The sequence below is a fragment of the Leptonychotes weddellii genome, unplaced genomic scaffold (assembly GCF_054177405.1).
Source record: "Leptonychotes weddellii isolate Sample4059 unplaced genomic scaffold, ASM5417740v2 HiC_scaffold_881, whole genome shotgun sequence".
Taxonomy (NCBI): domain Eukaryota; kingdom Metazoa; phylum Chordata; class Mammalia; order Carnivora; family Phocidae; genus Leptonychotes; species Leptonychotes weddellii.
The window spans coordinates 1-13,307 of record NW_028059330.1 but is presented as its reverse complement, the minus strand read 5'-3'; the positions used below and the strand labels follow the sequence as shown (position 1 = coordinate 13,307).

At 50.0% G+C, this 13,307-nt stretch overlaps 1 long non-coding RNA gene across 1 annotated transcript; it reads right to left on the bottom strand.

Annotated features, from left to right (window-relative positions):
• Nucleotides 1-611: 611 nt before the first annotated feature.
• Nucleotides 612-13,294, bottom strand: LOC145719967 (uncharacterized). Its single transcript, XR_014142713.1, has 2 exons — nt 8,311-13,294; nt 612-748 (listed from the first exon to the last, which is right to left on the bottom strand). It is a non-coding gene; the product is annotated as an uncharacterized LOC145719967 (long non-coding RNA).
• Between the last annotated feature and the right edge of the window lie 13 nt (nt 13,295-13,307).

The following is a 13,307-nucleotide window of genomic DNA, read 5'->3' as shown; positions in this document are numbered from 1 at the left end:
GTACCGTTATAGCTCCCGCGTCTAAAAGCATCACATTCCCAGTTCCGCTTTTCTAACCCCTTCAAGTCCTCCAAACTTCCATGGGCAATCTGATTTCTAGGAACAGGCAGCCTGCTCCCCGCCAGACCTCACCCCGGCCCTGGAAAGCCCTGGAAACTTAACGTCTGTGCGCAGTCATGCTCTATTTTAGCATTAAAAAAACCGAAAACGCAGTAGCCTGCCACCTTGTGGAAACAGCAGGAACAACATTTTATTTGGAACGGGAGCATAGCTCTCTGCTAATGATCTGCATATTGTTGAAGAAAAGAGTCTTCAAATTCACTTCATAAATCAAATGAACAATCCCTAGTAATACAAGAAGGCATCTTTTAAGTTTTCGATGCTGGATTCATCCTTGGCCAAGAGATAGAATTCTATGTGTGCGCACATGCTTTCATCCTTGGCCAAGAAATAGAATTTTATGTACACACACACACACACACACATCAAGTCCAAACTGGGATTGCTTGCAGGGAGACAGATCAGCCACGCTGACTTCACATTTTGCTATTTGACTCACTTCTGTTTGTAAAGATGGCATGAGGCATGGGTCTTACCTTTTCACTACCAGCTTCAGGGTTTTATGAGAGCCCTTCACCAGGCAAATCGCTTCCTGTCTAAACCCTGAGAGACCGATGTCATTGATGCCGACGATCTCGTCCCCAGCCAGTAACTTGTCCACTGCCGCAGCTTTACTTCCTTCTTCAATCTGCAACAAAGAAGTACGTCTCATGAGCTTCCAAACAAGCGAAGCAAGCCCAGAACTCAGCCAGAAACAACACAGCTGTGACATATGGGGCCTGTAGGCTCTCTGACGGGCTTTGGGATCAGCCTGGACCTCTCCTGGGCCCTGAGGCTGCACTGATTCCCATTTGCGGAACAAGGGACACATCCCTCATCCAGCGCCACCTGAGCACTGACGAGGGCTACCGTTCACTGAGGGAATAGGAAAGAGCATGTGTGCTCAGGAACACTCACAGCCTGAAAGAGTGGATCCAAAGATAGGGGGTTTATCTTCTGCATTTCCTTTATCCAAACAGTAAGGATGGATTATTTTCGTTATTTACTATTTCTCGTACATTAATCCCATACCTGCAGTTTTGTAACTGCTTGATTGAGATAGAATTCAAATACCAGAAAGCTCACCCATATAAATATACAAGTGACCAGCTATTCAGTATATTCACAGACCTGTGCAAGCAACATGTCCCGTTTTGGAACACCTCCCTAAGCCTAGAAGAAACCTGGCAGCTGTGGGCGGTCACTTCCTGATCCCCTCTAGCCCCGGCACCCCCCAACGTACTACGTGTCTCTGTGCATTTGCCCTGTAGTATTCTTTATATCAAACTTAAGGGGCGCCTGGGTGGCTCAGTCGGTTAAGCGTCTGCCTTCGGCTCAGGTCATGATCCCAGGGTCCTGGGATCAAGACCCACATCGGGCTCCCTGTTCGGTGGAGAGACTGCTCCCTCATGCTCGCTCTCTCGCTTGCAAAAATAAATAAATAAAATCTTAAAGAAAAAAAAAGAATCCTACAACATGTGGCATTTTGTGACTGGCTTCTTTCACTGAGCATAATGTTTCAAGGCTCATCCCCACGGCAGCACCTGTTAGTACTTGATTCCTTTTTGTGGCTGAATGATATTCCGTCGTACGGAGTACCACTTTTTTTTTTTTTTAAAGATTTTATTTTTATTTATCTGACAGAGAGAGAGGCAGCCAGAGAGGGAACACAAGGAGGGGGAGCAGGACAGGGAGAAGCAGGCTTCCTGCAGAGCGGGGAGCCCGACGTGAGGACTCGATCCCAGGACCCTGGGATCATGACCCGAGCCGAAGGCAGACGCTTAACGACTGAGCCACCCAGGCGCCCCCACGTAACGGTTTCTTTGACTACAGTCCTAATTAGATTATGCCACACTGTGCATATTACGGCATTCACGACTCTGTGCTAAACACATATGTATGAACATGTACTGACTCATGAAAAGCTTGAATGTTGCCCATTCGATAACTTTAATCCTGAGAGATCTTGATGTTTAATCCTGGCTTTTCCTATACAGTAATAATCAACTCAGCAGCTACTAACCCAGCCTGCTTTCTATATTAGTACTTGGCAATCTATGGCCCATGAGCTAAATCCAGCCAGCTGCCTTTTTTTTTTTCCAGTAAATAAAAATTTTACTGGACTACAACCACACCCACTTGTTTACACACTGCGACAGGACAGAATGGAGTATTTGGGCCCACAAAGCCAAAAATATTTACTACTTGGCTTGTTACAAAAACAAGTTCGGCAACCCCGGTTTTATACCAAAAGGCTATTATCTTTACAAACTGCTAGGAAAACTAGTGAAAAAAGTTAACGGTTACGAGCTTATCTGTGTTCAGTCTGGAAGTTCACTGCTTGACTGTTTGCCATGGCTAAGCTAAGAATTACTTCCAAAGCCCTCACAAAGTCCTAGAGCACTACATTTCCCCTATGAAGCTAAAAAGCCGGGTACTAAGCGACTGACCATGCCTCAGTTCTGCGAATGCACGGTATTTTCCTAAAACCTCCACCTACATGCAAGGACAGCTGAACTCCTTGGTTCACAAAGCAATTATTCATTGCAAGTGAACACCATAAACAAAATTAAACAACTACTCCTCACTGAACGGACTGCTTCAAATTTTGGTTAATAACTGGTTTCAAAAGTCTAGACAATTTTATCCCAACATGATAACAGACTGTAAGTTTCCACCCGCACAAGATTACAGCCTCAGTCATGTGTAGGCAAGGTGCAGGTCACACGTGGTGGAGAGCTTGGGTTTTGACATGCCCCGTGGGAGAGGCCAAGGGGCCGTCCCGGTAGAGGGTGCAGTGGGCAGCTGATGGCGGGAGGACGGCTCCCAGGGACAGGTGGCCTACATATGGAGACACCCCCAGCAGAAGTTATTTAAGGACGAGAGGGGTGGGGAGACTGAAGGACACTGCCTAGACAGAAGACAGAGTCTCGGGCAGAGAACCACAGAGAAGGAAACCCTGGGTCCCCAGTAGTTAGAGCTTTGGCAGAAGAGGGGCCAGGTGAAAGGGCAGGAGATACAGGCGGCAGAAGCTGCCACCCCCAGAGTGCATGAGGAGGGCGGAGAAATCCCCCGGGGAAGCTTACCAATGCTCCAGCTGGCTCAGTACCTGAGCCTGCAGCACCCATCCTCCACACAGGGACCCGAGAGCTGCAGACTCTTAAGGCAGGTGGCAGTCCTTCAAGGAGTGCCTGGATCCGTTTCATCTCCTCCCACCCCGCCTCCCAAGCACCGGGCATAACGATTGTAAAGGCAAAATCGAGAATGTAGAAAGAATGCATGTAGATAGTAACTTGGGTCTGCACTTAGTAACTACTGCTTAAATACTAGCAGTTAAATGCTTTGGTGGGGTGAGTACAAAAAGGCCGTCACATGCATGTGTTGAGTTCAGAGTTGGTATTTATTCTTTCAATAAGTATCTAGTGAGCAAGTACTCTGCACAAACAACTGTGCTAGACAGTGTGTGGGGGGGAAGCGGGGGGACGGTGGGTCTTACAAGGTGGAGTTCCTGCCTTGAAGACATTTCTAGGCTTCAGAGACCAACACTTCTCAAACTGTCATGTGCAGACAAATCTCCCAGGGTTTAAAATGCAGATCTGATTCAGCTGGTCCAGGGTAGGGCTTGAGCTTCTGCATTGTTTTAAAAGATTTTATTTATTTGAGAGACAGAGAGAGAGAGAGTGCATGCAGCAGAGGGAGAGGGAGAAGCAGGCTCCCCGCTGAGCAGAGAACCTGATGCGGGGCTCGATCCCAGGACCCTGAGATCATGACCCAAGCCGAAGGCAGACGCTTAACCCACTGAAGCCACCCAGGTGCCCTGGCCTGTATTTTGAATGGTTTTCAGAAATACACATTTACAAAGTACAATTCATTCCGTCACCGATTTTTCAGGACAGAATTTTATTTTACCTTTCAACAGTTATGCATTCCAAGTGGAAACAACTCAAATGTCCATCAGGAAGTAAACGCATAATGAAAATGTGGTCCATCCATACAACGGAATGTAGGTCAGCCTTAAAAAGGAAGGACGTTCTCACACCTGCTACCACATGCATGGACCTTGAGGACGTCACGTGCAGTGAAATACACCACCACGGAAAGACAGGGACTGTGTGATTCCGCTCATATGGGGGACCCAGAAGAGGCCAATTCACAGAGACAGCGCCTAGAGTAAAGGTCAGCAGGGGCTGGGGGAGTGGGAATCATGGATTTGTGGGTACAGAGTTTCAGTCTGGGAAGATGAAAAACTCCCGACAATGGCTGATGGTTGCACTATGCGAATGTTGTCAATATCACGGAGTCAGACATTTGGAAGTGGTTAAAATAGTTAAGTTTCGTGTTACGGGACATTTAGTGTGATCACACCTTCCTGAGTATCTAACAAGGAAAGGATTCTGAGCCGCTACAAGACTGTAAGTGTCCTACCTACAGTGAGCGCTTCTGAATTTGAGTATTACGAGAAAGTCTTGAAGCAAAACCACTATGATGAACGCCCTGCAGGGTCGTAGGGCTGGTGTTGAAGGCATCACACCCTGTGGGGACACATCACCGGGATCCGGCTCGGCTACCACTGGGTGGGCTTTTCAGTCTCATCCCCACAAACCCTTCTGTGAACCAGGTCGGTGAGACTTTTGCGAACCACTGTCATCTAGTCTGGCTTCACCACGAAGATCTGTGAAGACTCCTCAAGTTTGTCCTCTATAAATGAAGACTGCATTGCAAAGCATCCTTCTGCCTCGCCCTAACCACACTCCACCTACACATCCCAGAAAAAACAGGTGTGGGCTTGGGAGAGAAAGTAGCTGGGTTTTTAGCCACCCGTTGGCTTCCCTGCCAAGAGAAAGTTTCTCTTTGATATTTATTGTGCTTATGGGGAAAGTAGCTATAAAAGAAGAAGCAGCTGTGAAAACTTCCATTCTATACTCCCCACCACCCCCAAACATCTCCCATTAGGTAGGATTCATGAGGTTTGAACTTGGTGAAGGGTAAATCTGACGTCTGCGTTCGCCGCGGAGGACGAGGACGCCACCTGCCAGCATTTTACAGTAAATCACACATGCGACATCGATGATCACTCCCTCACGGTGCCTGGGACTACGACCCAGCCGAGGCGATAGCCTAACATCTGCAGAATGTGGGGGCCGCCCACAGGGCAGCTGTGGCCGACAGCAGTCAGGAAAAGCTCCCGAGGTCCCCGGCTCCAACTCAGAAGTGCCCCTTCTGCACAGTGGCAGGCAGGCAGAGACAGATCCTTCCATGCCCGCGATGCAAGCCCACGTGCCACGCTCTTCCCACGTCCAGAACGAAAGCCCCAAGTGCCCACGCCGGGCCACACGGTCCACACCTTGAGTTATCAACAGGCATTCCATGTGGCAGACTCACGCCCGCAGTCCCAGGGGAGACTCAGATGTCCCACCACGTGCAGAACGCCGTATCGCTCTTCCGGAACTGTTTTGGCAGGAAACGGCAGGGAGGGAAACAGTTAATGAGAGTCTTCTTGGAACAGAGTTTTCATACTTGGCTGAAGGGGCGTTACAGATGATCAAGAGTGAAGACCCACAAAAGCAAAAGAGTCTAGTCTGGTAACCGACTACAAGGCGTCTCACCCCGTGCAGTGGGCATGCGAGGGGCAGCCTTCACTGCTCTCTCGGGGGAGGAAATGAGGCTTCATGAATCGGAAGGGCCACAAACACAACATGAAAGGAGAAGCCTGCATGGGGGAGGACATTCCCAAGTGGGGTCTTGACGTGAAGACAGGGACAGAGGCAGGAAGCCCAGGCGCGTCCAAAGAATGTCAGCCTGGCAGGGTGTAAAGCTCTCACAAGGGAGTGTCTGAAGATAAGGGCAGAAGGGGGAAGATTAGGAACTTGACCTTGAATCAGAATCTGGACAATATCCTGTAGGCAGTAGGGGCCCAGAGAAGGTAGGGTATGGAAGCAGGGAAGCGACATTATTCAAGCAAATACTTCTGGAAGACTGATCTTGTAGGCAGACGCAAAATGAATTTCTCCTGCCCTTGACTCCATCTTGGCACCGGACAGAAACGAGGGCTCACAGCAATGCAGCGCAGAGAATGAACGTGAGCAAGGACTCTAGAAGCTGCGAGGGAAGGCCTCACGATGTGATCAGACAAGACACGATGGACCAAAAGAAGAGACCAGTGGTGCCGAGTTGTTGAGCTCCAGTGATTCAGAAAATCACAATGACCAGAGATCAAAATGGAAGAAGGACATTAAGTCCAATATCCCATTTCAAAGGCCATGAATCACACCTGCGATTTATCAGTTCTATCTCAAAAATGCTTCACTGTCCAGACAAAAGGCACTCCATGACAAAGCAATGCCTTTTGTTAGACAGGAAAATCCCCAAAGTTACCGCTTCAGTTTGCTTAATTTGAGTATTTTACTCATTCTCCTCGAGCCCAGTTGCTTCAGAAAGGAAAGCTGACTCACCCAGGGGAAGTATCAAGTTGTGAAATCATCTGAGTGTGTATCTCTGGTAACAGAGAAGCCCATTGAAAACTGGAAACTTCCACCCAGATGTGTGGAGACTTTCACAAGTCGTCATTACGGGCCCACCTGTGGCGGGAGGAGCCACACCAGCCAGGCAGCCCAGCTTCCAGAACGCTCTCTCTCTCTCTCTCCAGCATCCCGGCACCGACTGTCACCCTCTCTACTGCCCAAGATGCCCAACAGGAAGGTCAACTCAGGTGGAGGGGCAGTGAGGGAGCTCCAGAGGAGCTCCGCAATTTCTCAGCTAAAACCTGCTCCCGCAAAAGTGGAAATGAAGCAAAATGTCTTCAAACAAAAAAGTGCCAACACAAGGGAAAACAGGCTGCAGGGGCTAACCAAGAAACTAAAGATCTACCTGCAGAAAATGGAGAGACTAAAGCTTGAAGAGAGTCCAGCCTCCAGAGAAGTAGAGATGAAGGAAGACCACTCTAAGATCATATGCCATGTCTTTTTGGTGGGCTCTGTCTCCTAGTACAATGCAAAAGATTTCATTACTATTTTGGAAATGTAAGCTTTTTAGTAGCTCTAGGAATATTTTCTTTTTAGGATTTATTTATTTGAGAGAGGGAAACAGAACGCAAACCCGTGCAAGTGGGGGAAGGGGCAGAGGGAGAGAATCTCGAGCAGACTCCGTGCTGAGCACAGAACCCTACTCGGGGCTCAATCTCACGACCCTGAGATCATGACCTGGGCTGAAACCAAGAGTCAGACACTCAACCAACTGAGGCACCCAGATGGCCTTAGTAGGTCTATGAATATATTTTTTAAAGGTTTTATTTATTTATTTGACAGAGAGACAGGGAGAGCACAAGTAGGCAGAGCGGTAGGCAAAGGGAGAGGGAGAAGCAGACTCCCCACTGAGCAGGGAGCCCGATGTGGGACTCGAACCCAGGACCCTGGGATCATGACCTGAGCTGAAGGCAGCCGCTTAACCGACTGGGCCATCCAGACGCCCCAGGAGGGAATGCCACCTCATCCAAGTTAGGTGTGAATATTTGTTTAACAGGTAAAATCATTCGCTGGTTATTTTTTGGTACAACCAGAAGAGTGGGATACTGAATCCTAGGAGGCTCTGGCTGTCTGGGGGGTGAGCCTGACATTCCATGGGTGGGGGGAGCAGTTTTCATGGCCAATACAAGGCATATGACATGGCAATTTGGAGTCACGGTCGTGTATCTGATGTGTCCTGAACGTTGGAAGTTACCTCTATCCCCACATTTCCTAAAGAAAACCATTTCCCTGATCCTGGCTCTCCCAGTCCCTGAACATGCTAGTCCAGTTTCCCTAAACACTTTGTCAACCTGTCTTGAAAACCTGACAGTCCAAACATGCGTTTAGGATAGTAAATTGTGAATTGTGAATGAGTGGGATCTGTGATTGAACGGCGATTGTCAACGCAGAACCTACTGGTACTTGGTATCTTCTCAAGGAAAATTTGCCTCCACATTTCAAGCTGGAAAGTCACCGTATATAACAGTTTAGTAAAGAATCACGGACTACATCTTTTTAGATCTTTGGTATCTATGTTAAAAACCGTGTAAAATGAAATGTGTCTGTGTACAGATCATCGAAACCACCAATAAAATCTCAGTGGTGAAAGAAAAAAACTCTTTTCCTCATAGATGAGAACCAAAATCAAAAAGCAAGAGAAAAGATAAAACAATGCCCCCCAAAACTAACCAAATAAACCACAACGCACCTCACAGGTTTTGGACAGTAGGTGAGCAAGCTGAGGTTTAGTCCAAGGCTTGCGGGAACATGAGGGTCTGCTCTGGAGATTTTCACATACTCCTTTCAGCCTCTGTAACAGGAATGCTCATCACACGAGGCCCTATCACAAAGAAAGGCCAATGTGGCCCGGACAAAGGGACCACAGCAGCTGAATGGACAGAGCCCAGCCGATGAGATGCACGGAAGGAAGAGAGGACTGGGTGATGAGCCTGTGTGCAAAGGGGGCACCTGGCCAACGCAAATGCCAAGGGAAAAGTCCATCAGAAGAGGAGGACGAGATTTGGAGGCTGCAATTAGCAGTCAGAGGTCTAGACAGAAAAAGGGAGGACGCTCACGGAGGCACGGGGAAGGGCGGGGGTCTGCACCCGGTACCCAGCTGGGTGGGAAACGGGGGGAGCGGCATTCATTCTGAGTCAAGGCTCTGCTGCTCGCCCTGGGCAGGGTAAGGCCTGGGGTATGTGTCTCCTCCAGACAGGTCTGGGGCACGAGGACTGCAAGGTCCTGATCACCACATCATCACTGCGCCCCAGGGAACACAGGTCTGTCCGTGAAAGGGACGGTGTCTGGAAAGCAACACTCAGAGAGCGTTTTCTGACCACCGCTGTACGTCAGGGAGGGTCCAAGCCAGGAGGAGAAACAAGGCTTTGTCAACGACTCTTCCAACGGTGCGGCCAGCAGCCTTAGGCGTTGCCCTGGCTCCAGATCTGCCCTTCATGCCCCGTGCAGAGACGCTGCAGTGGGACCCTGCGAACATTCCCGCTCTGCCGGCCGGCCCCGTGGTGGTGAGCACGGTCAGCAGAGGGCGCGGAAGGGACACGGGAGGAGGACAGGCCCTCGCTTCCCAAAGCCAGCCTGCTTTCCTCTCGGCCTGCTCCCGTGGACGGCGGTCACCCGCAGCGGCCAGCAGCACGGCGGCTTCCGGGCAAGTTCCAGAGGCTCACACCAGCCGGCAGCCTCCCGGGGAGCCCCAGTCGCGTCACCTGAGTGCCTTCCCAAGAGGCATTTCCATGGCACGTCACCAGCCCTGCCAGCTCCGCGGTGAGATCCCAGCGCGGCTGGGGGCAGCTTCCTGCCGGCCAGCTCCGTGTGGCTTAGTGAATGTCCCCACGGTCAGCAGGCTGCAGGCACCCCCACTCCACGGAGCTCCCAGTCTCAGCTGGTGGGGGGGGCTGCTTCCTGAGCTCCTCCTTCCTCAGTCTTGGAGGCAGAGCCTGCTCCTTACAGCCCCTGTTGTGCATTCTTCAGGGTTCCCTTTACCTGGGACAGGTAGTCATGATTACTTGTCAGTCTGAGTACTCATCTGTTACTAGTTAGTCAGTTTTTGCACTGGGGGCCAGCAAACCGTTCTATAAAGAGCCATACGGTAATAAGCGTTTAAGGGTTTGTGGGCTCTCCAGCACATGCCGCACCTTGCCCAACCGACAAGACAGAGCCGGAACGCTGTCGGTATCTGGCCAGTGTGCTGAACCCTGCTTCACACGAAGCGTTTCCTGCTCAAATTACTGTACGGTTTGTGTCCGAACCGGACCCTGACAAATACACATGGCAGGTGACAAGTGCAGTGACAGACATTCACGGGGTCCGAGCAGCAAAATTAATATTGTGGTGTGGGTAGGGAGCGGGGGAGATGATGAGCATCGGGGAAGGTTTCAAAAAGGTGAGGGGCACCTGGCTGGCTCAGTCCGAGGAGCGTGCGACTCTTGATCTTAGGGTTGTGAGTTTGAGCCCCATACTGCGTGTAGAGACTACTTAAAAAAAAAAAAAAAGACGAGGTGTGAGACCTAGTACGTAAGAGTTGCCTCCACCACTTACTTAACTACCTGATTTAGAGGTCACTTATTTTTGTCTCGTTTTGTCACCTAAAAAAAAAATTTCAAAACATGTTGTAAGCTCTAAAGTGTTATATAAGCGTATTCACAAACTATTTCACTTATAATTTGTTGGTGTACAAGGTGGGACTAGCTGGCCAGGCTTCTAGACGCTCAAGTTCAGTGACAAATGATCCCCTTCTCGATTTTAACATGAGGAAGCAAGGCTGAAGTGGTCGGGGAGAATGCTTCATTTATAATGCTCCAAGCTATTTATTGAGGTAGAATGGTTTCTAAGTCCTTTTACAAGGCCATTCGAAAAAAAAACCCTGAAGCTCAGTTAACCTAGATGTTATCGTTTCCTTTAAACCTAACTTAAAGTTTCCTTTTCCCCGTTTAGCTATTATAGCATCATAGAAAACTTTTGAAGTAGACAAAGTCGCAATATATAAATGGGGTATTTTACAAAAATTTAGCCTAAGTGGGTCAGGTAGAAACCAGGCCACATTTCCTCCACTTAAAAAAGCCTGATTTAAGTGGTAAATTCTCAGGGCAAGACACAAATGCCTCTGGGAAGGACCCATGGTTTAAATACTGCAGATCTGTAATTAAGCAAGGGGGGAAAAGGGACACGAATTTCCCCAGGTGGCCCTTTGAACAGATACGCTAAGTAAAAGCCTGGTGTTTGTCGCTTAGGCATCAGTAATGGGTCCTCTTGGTTAAAATGGGAACTACATTTTCTAGAATCTATAGCCCAACAATGCCCCATTCCCCTTCTCCCCCAGCCGCTGTCAACCACCATTCTTTCTTTCCTTCCATGAACCGGACTACTCTAGACACCTTGTATAAGTGGAATCATACGGTATTTGTCCTTTTGTCTGCTCCTAGGACTCAAGGTTCATCCGTGTTACAGCGCGTGATGCTCGGCAGCCTTCCCTCCTAAAGCTGAACGATATTCCACCGCACGTATGTACCACCTTCTCTTCATTCTTCCATCTGTCAGTGGACACTTGGGCTGTTTCCAGTACCTACAACTCCTGCAGACTGGGTGGATGTCTGAATCGACCTTAGTTCAGAACCACTGTTCTCAACAAAGGATTAAGTATCCGAGAAAATCATCACAGCTCTCGTGAACACACACACAGAAAGCAAGACACTTCCAAAACCTCATTTTCATTTGCTGCCATGCAAAACCCATCCAGCACAGCAAGAAGCAGGCAGCCTCGCGCAGAGAAGTCTCTGCGGTTCCTGGCAGCTAGGCAGAAGGCCCATCAGGCCAGGTGGAACCACTGTGTCTGATACAGCCCAGCATTACCATGCAAAACAGGCCTCGTTGTTCTGGGCGCCATGAGTCCTGTCCCCTAAGAAGCCTTTGTTCTTTCTCCCCGGAGAAAACGGTCCTTCTTGTCTGCGGGCGGTGTTGGCTGGGTCCCCTCCATTCACACCCCCAACCCCATCACCGACACAGACACACTGTGCCTGGCTCGACACCGCACGAGGCCCCTACTTCCTCTACCACGGGACCAGATGCCCTCCTCCCGGCCTCCCGAACATCCTGGGTGTATCACCGAGCACTGCTCCGGACCCTGTTGACGGTCCCCTGCGTATGCTTCTGGCCCTGCAGCAAGACCAGCACATCTGTGAGGACAAGTCCCAGATGGGATCTGTGCTTATTCCCTCCTATATCAATGTCTGTTGCAAGGCAGAAGGCAACATTTCTGGAAAGGGTGAACAGAGAGGAAGACAATCAGTGAAGATCTCAAGGTTTTTGTCTAAGGCCAGCCTTTGTCCTAGGGTCACGGGAGGAAAACCCCACCACAGCCCTGGTCTTTCAAGTCTGTCTCAGAAATCGCAGGAGCGGTTGGAGCAAAAGCACGGCGAGCAGGCTTCCCACCGGGCTGCCCGGGCTCCCACCCTTCTCCCAGGGCTTCTGAAAACCCGCCGCGCCGCTTAAACACGGATGGCTGGGGTTACTCAGTTTCGCAGTTTTCAAAGTAGAAAAGCCATCTGAAAGGGCTGATAGGCAATCATGAAACAGGAAAAGGAACTGCTGCACATGAGAACAAAGTGTCCCCGCTTTTCAGAACACATGGCTGTTTATTTTTCATGGACATTCCCAGCCTACTGCAATTTCAAAGACACAGCGCTTGTTCCTTTCGATAACGCCGCCGCTGGGCAATGCAAGGGAGGCGCTACTCAGAGGGAACCTGGCCACACTTCCCTTCACCTTCCCTTCGGGGACACTCGGAGCTCCCGGCAAGCCTTCGTCTTCTCACTGGATGAGCTACGGATGACCTCATCCATCACAAGGGCTTTCTTTTGGAAAAACTCTTTTCAGTGATCTTCCCATTGAATGTGTGCTCCCCAAATTCACATGTGCAGACCTAATCCCCAGCGGGGATATTGCAAGGTGGGGCCTTTGGGGGAGGGGAATAGGTCCTGAGGGTGGAGCCCTCAAGAACGGGGCTGGTGCTCTTCCACAAGAGACCGCACAGAGCTCCCTCACCCCTTGTACCCTGGGAGGACACCGTGGAAAGACAGCTGTCTATACGCCAGGAAGGGGGCTCTCGCCAGACACTGGATCTGCCCCCACGCCGGTCTTAGACTTCTGGCCTCCGGAACTGTGAGAAATAACTATTTGTTCGTAAGCTGCCCATTCTGTGGCATTTCTCTTACAGCAGCCCGAAAAAACAAAGACAGATGTCAAAGGCCCAGCCCACGGGGCCTAGCTACGCAGTGCGGGGGAACGTGCAGCTCTGGGTGGTGCAGCAAGCGCTCATGAGGTCGGGAAGGGGCCGCGTGTACCGAACATGCAGCTCTCGGGAAGGAGCAGGTGCTCCCCTCTGAAGGGACGCCTGCCACCCAGGTGCTCCCCTCTGAAGGGACACCTGCCACCCAGGCCTAGCCACGGGTGGCTCAGAGGAAATCGGCACTCAGTGGGAGCAGATCTTTTTTTTTTTTTTTCCCTAAAGCTGACCATCTGGATTTTTATGGGTACTTTCCCTAGGTCTTCAAAGGCTGGCAGTCCTTGGCTTTTAAAAGAGAGGTGAGAAAAAAAATCATGTCGGAAGGTCACATACATGTAAGCCCCCACAGCAGGCTCTGATTTGGGTAATTCCCATCCTACTTGGTCAAACACACCTCGTCTTCTGTGTCA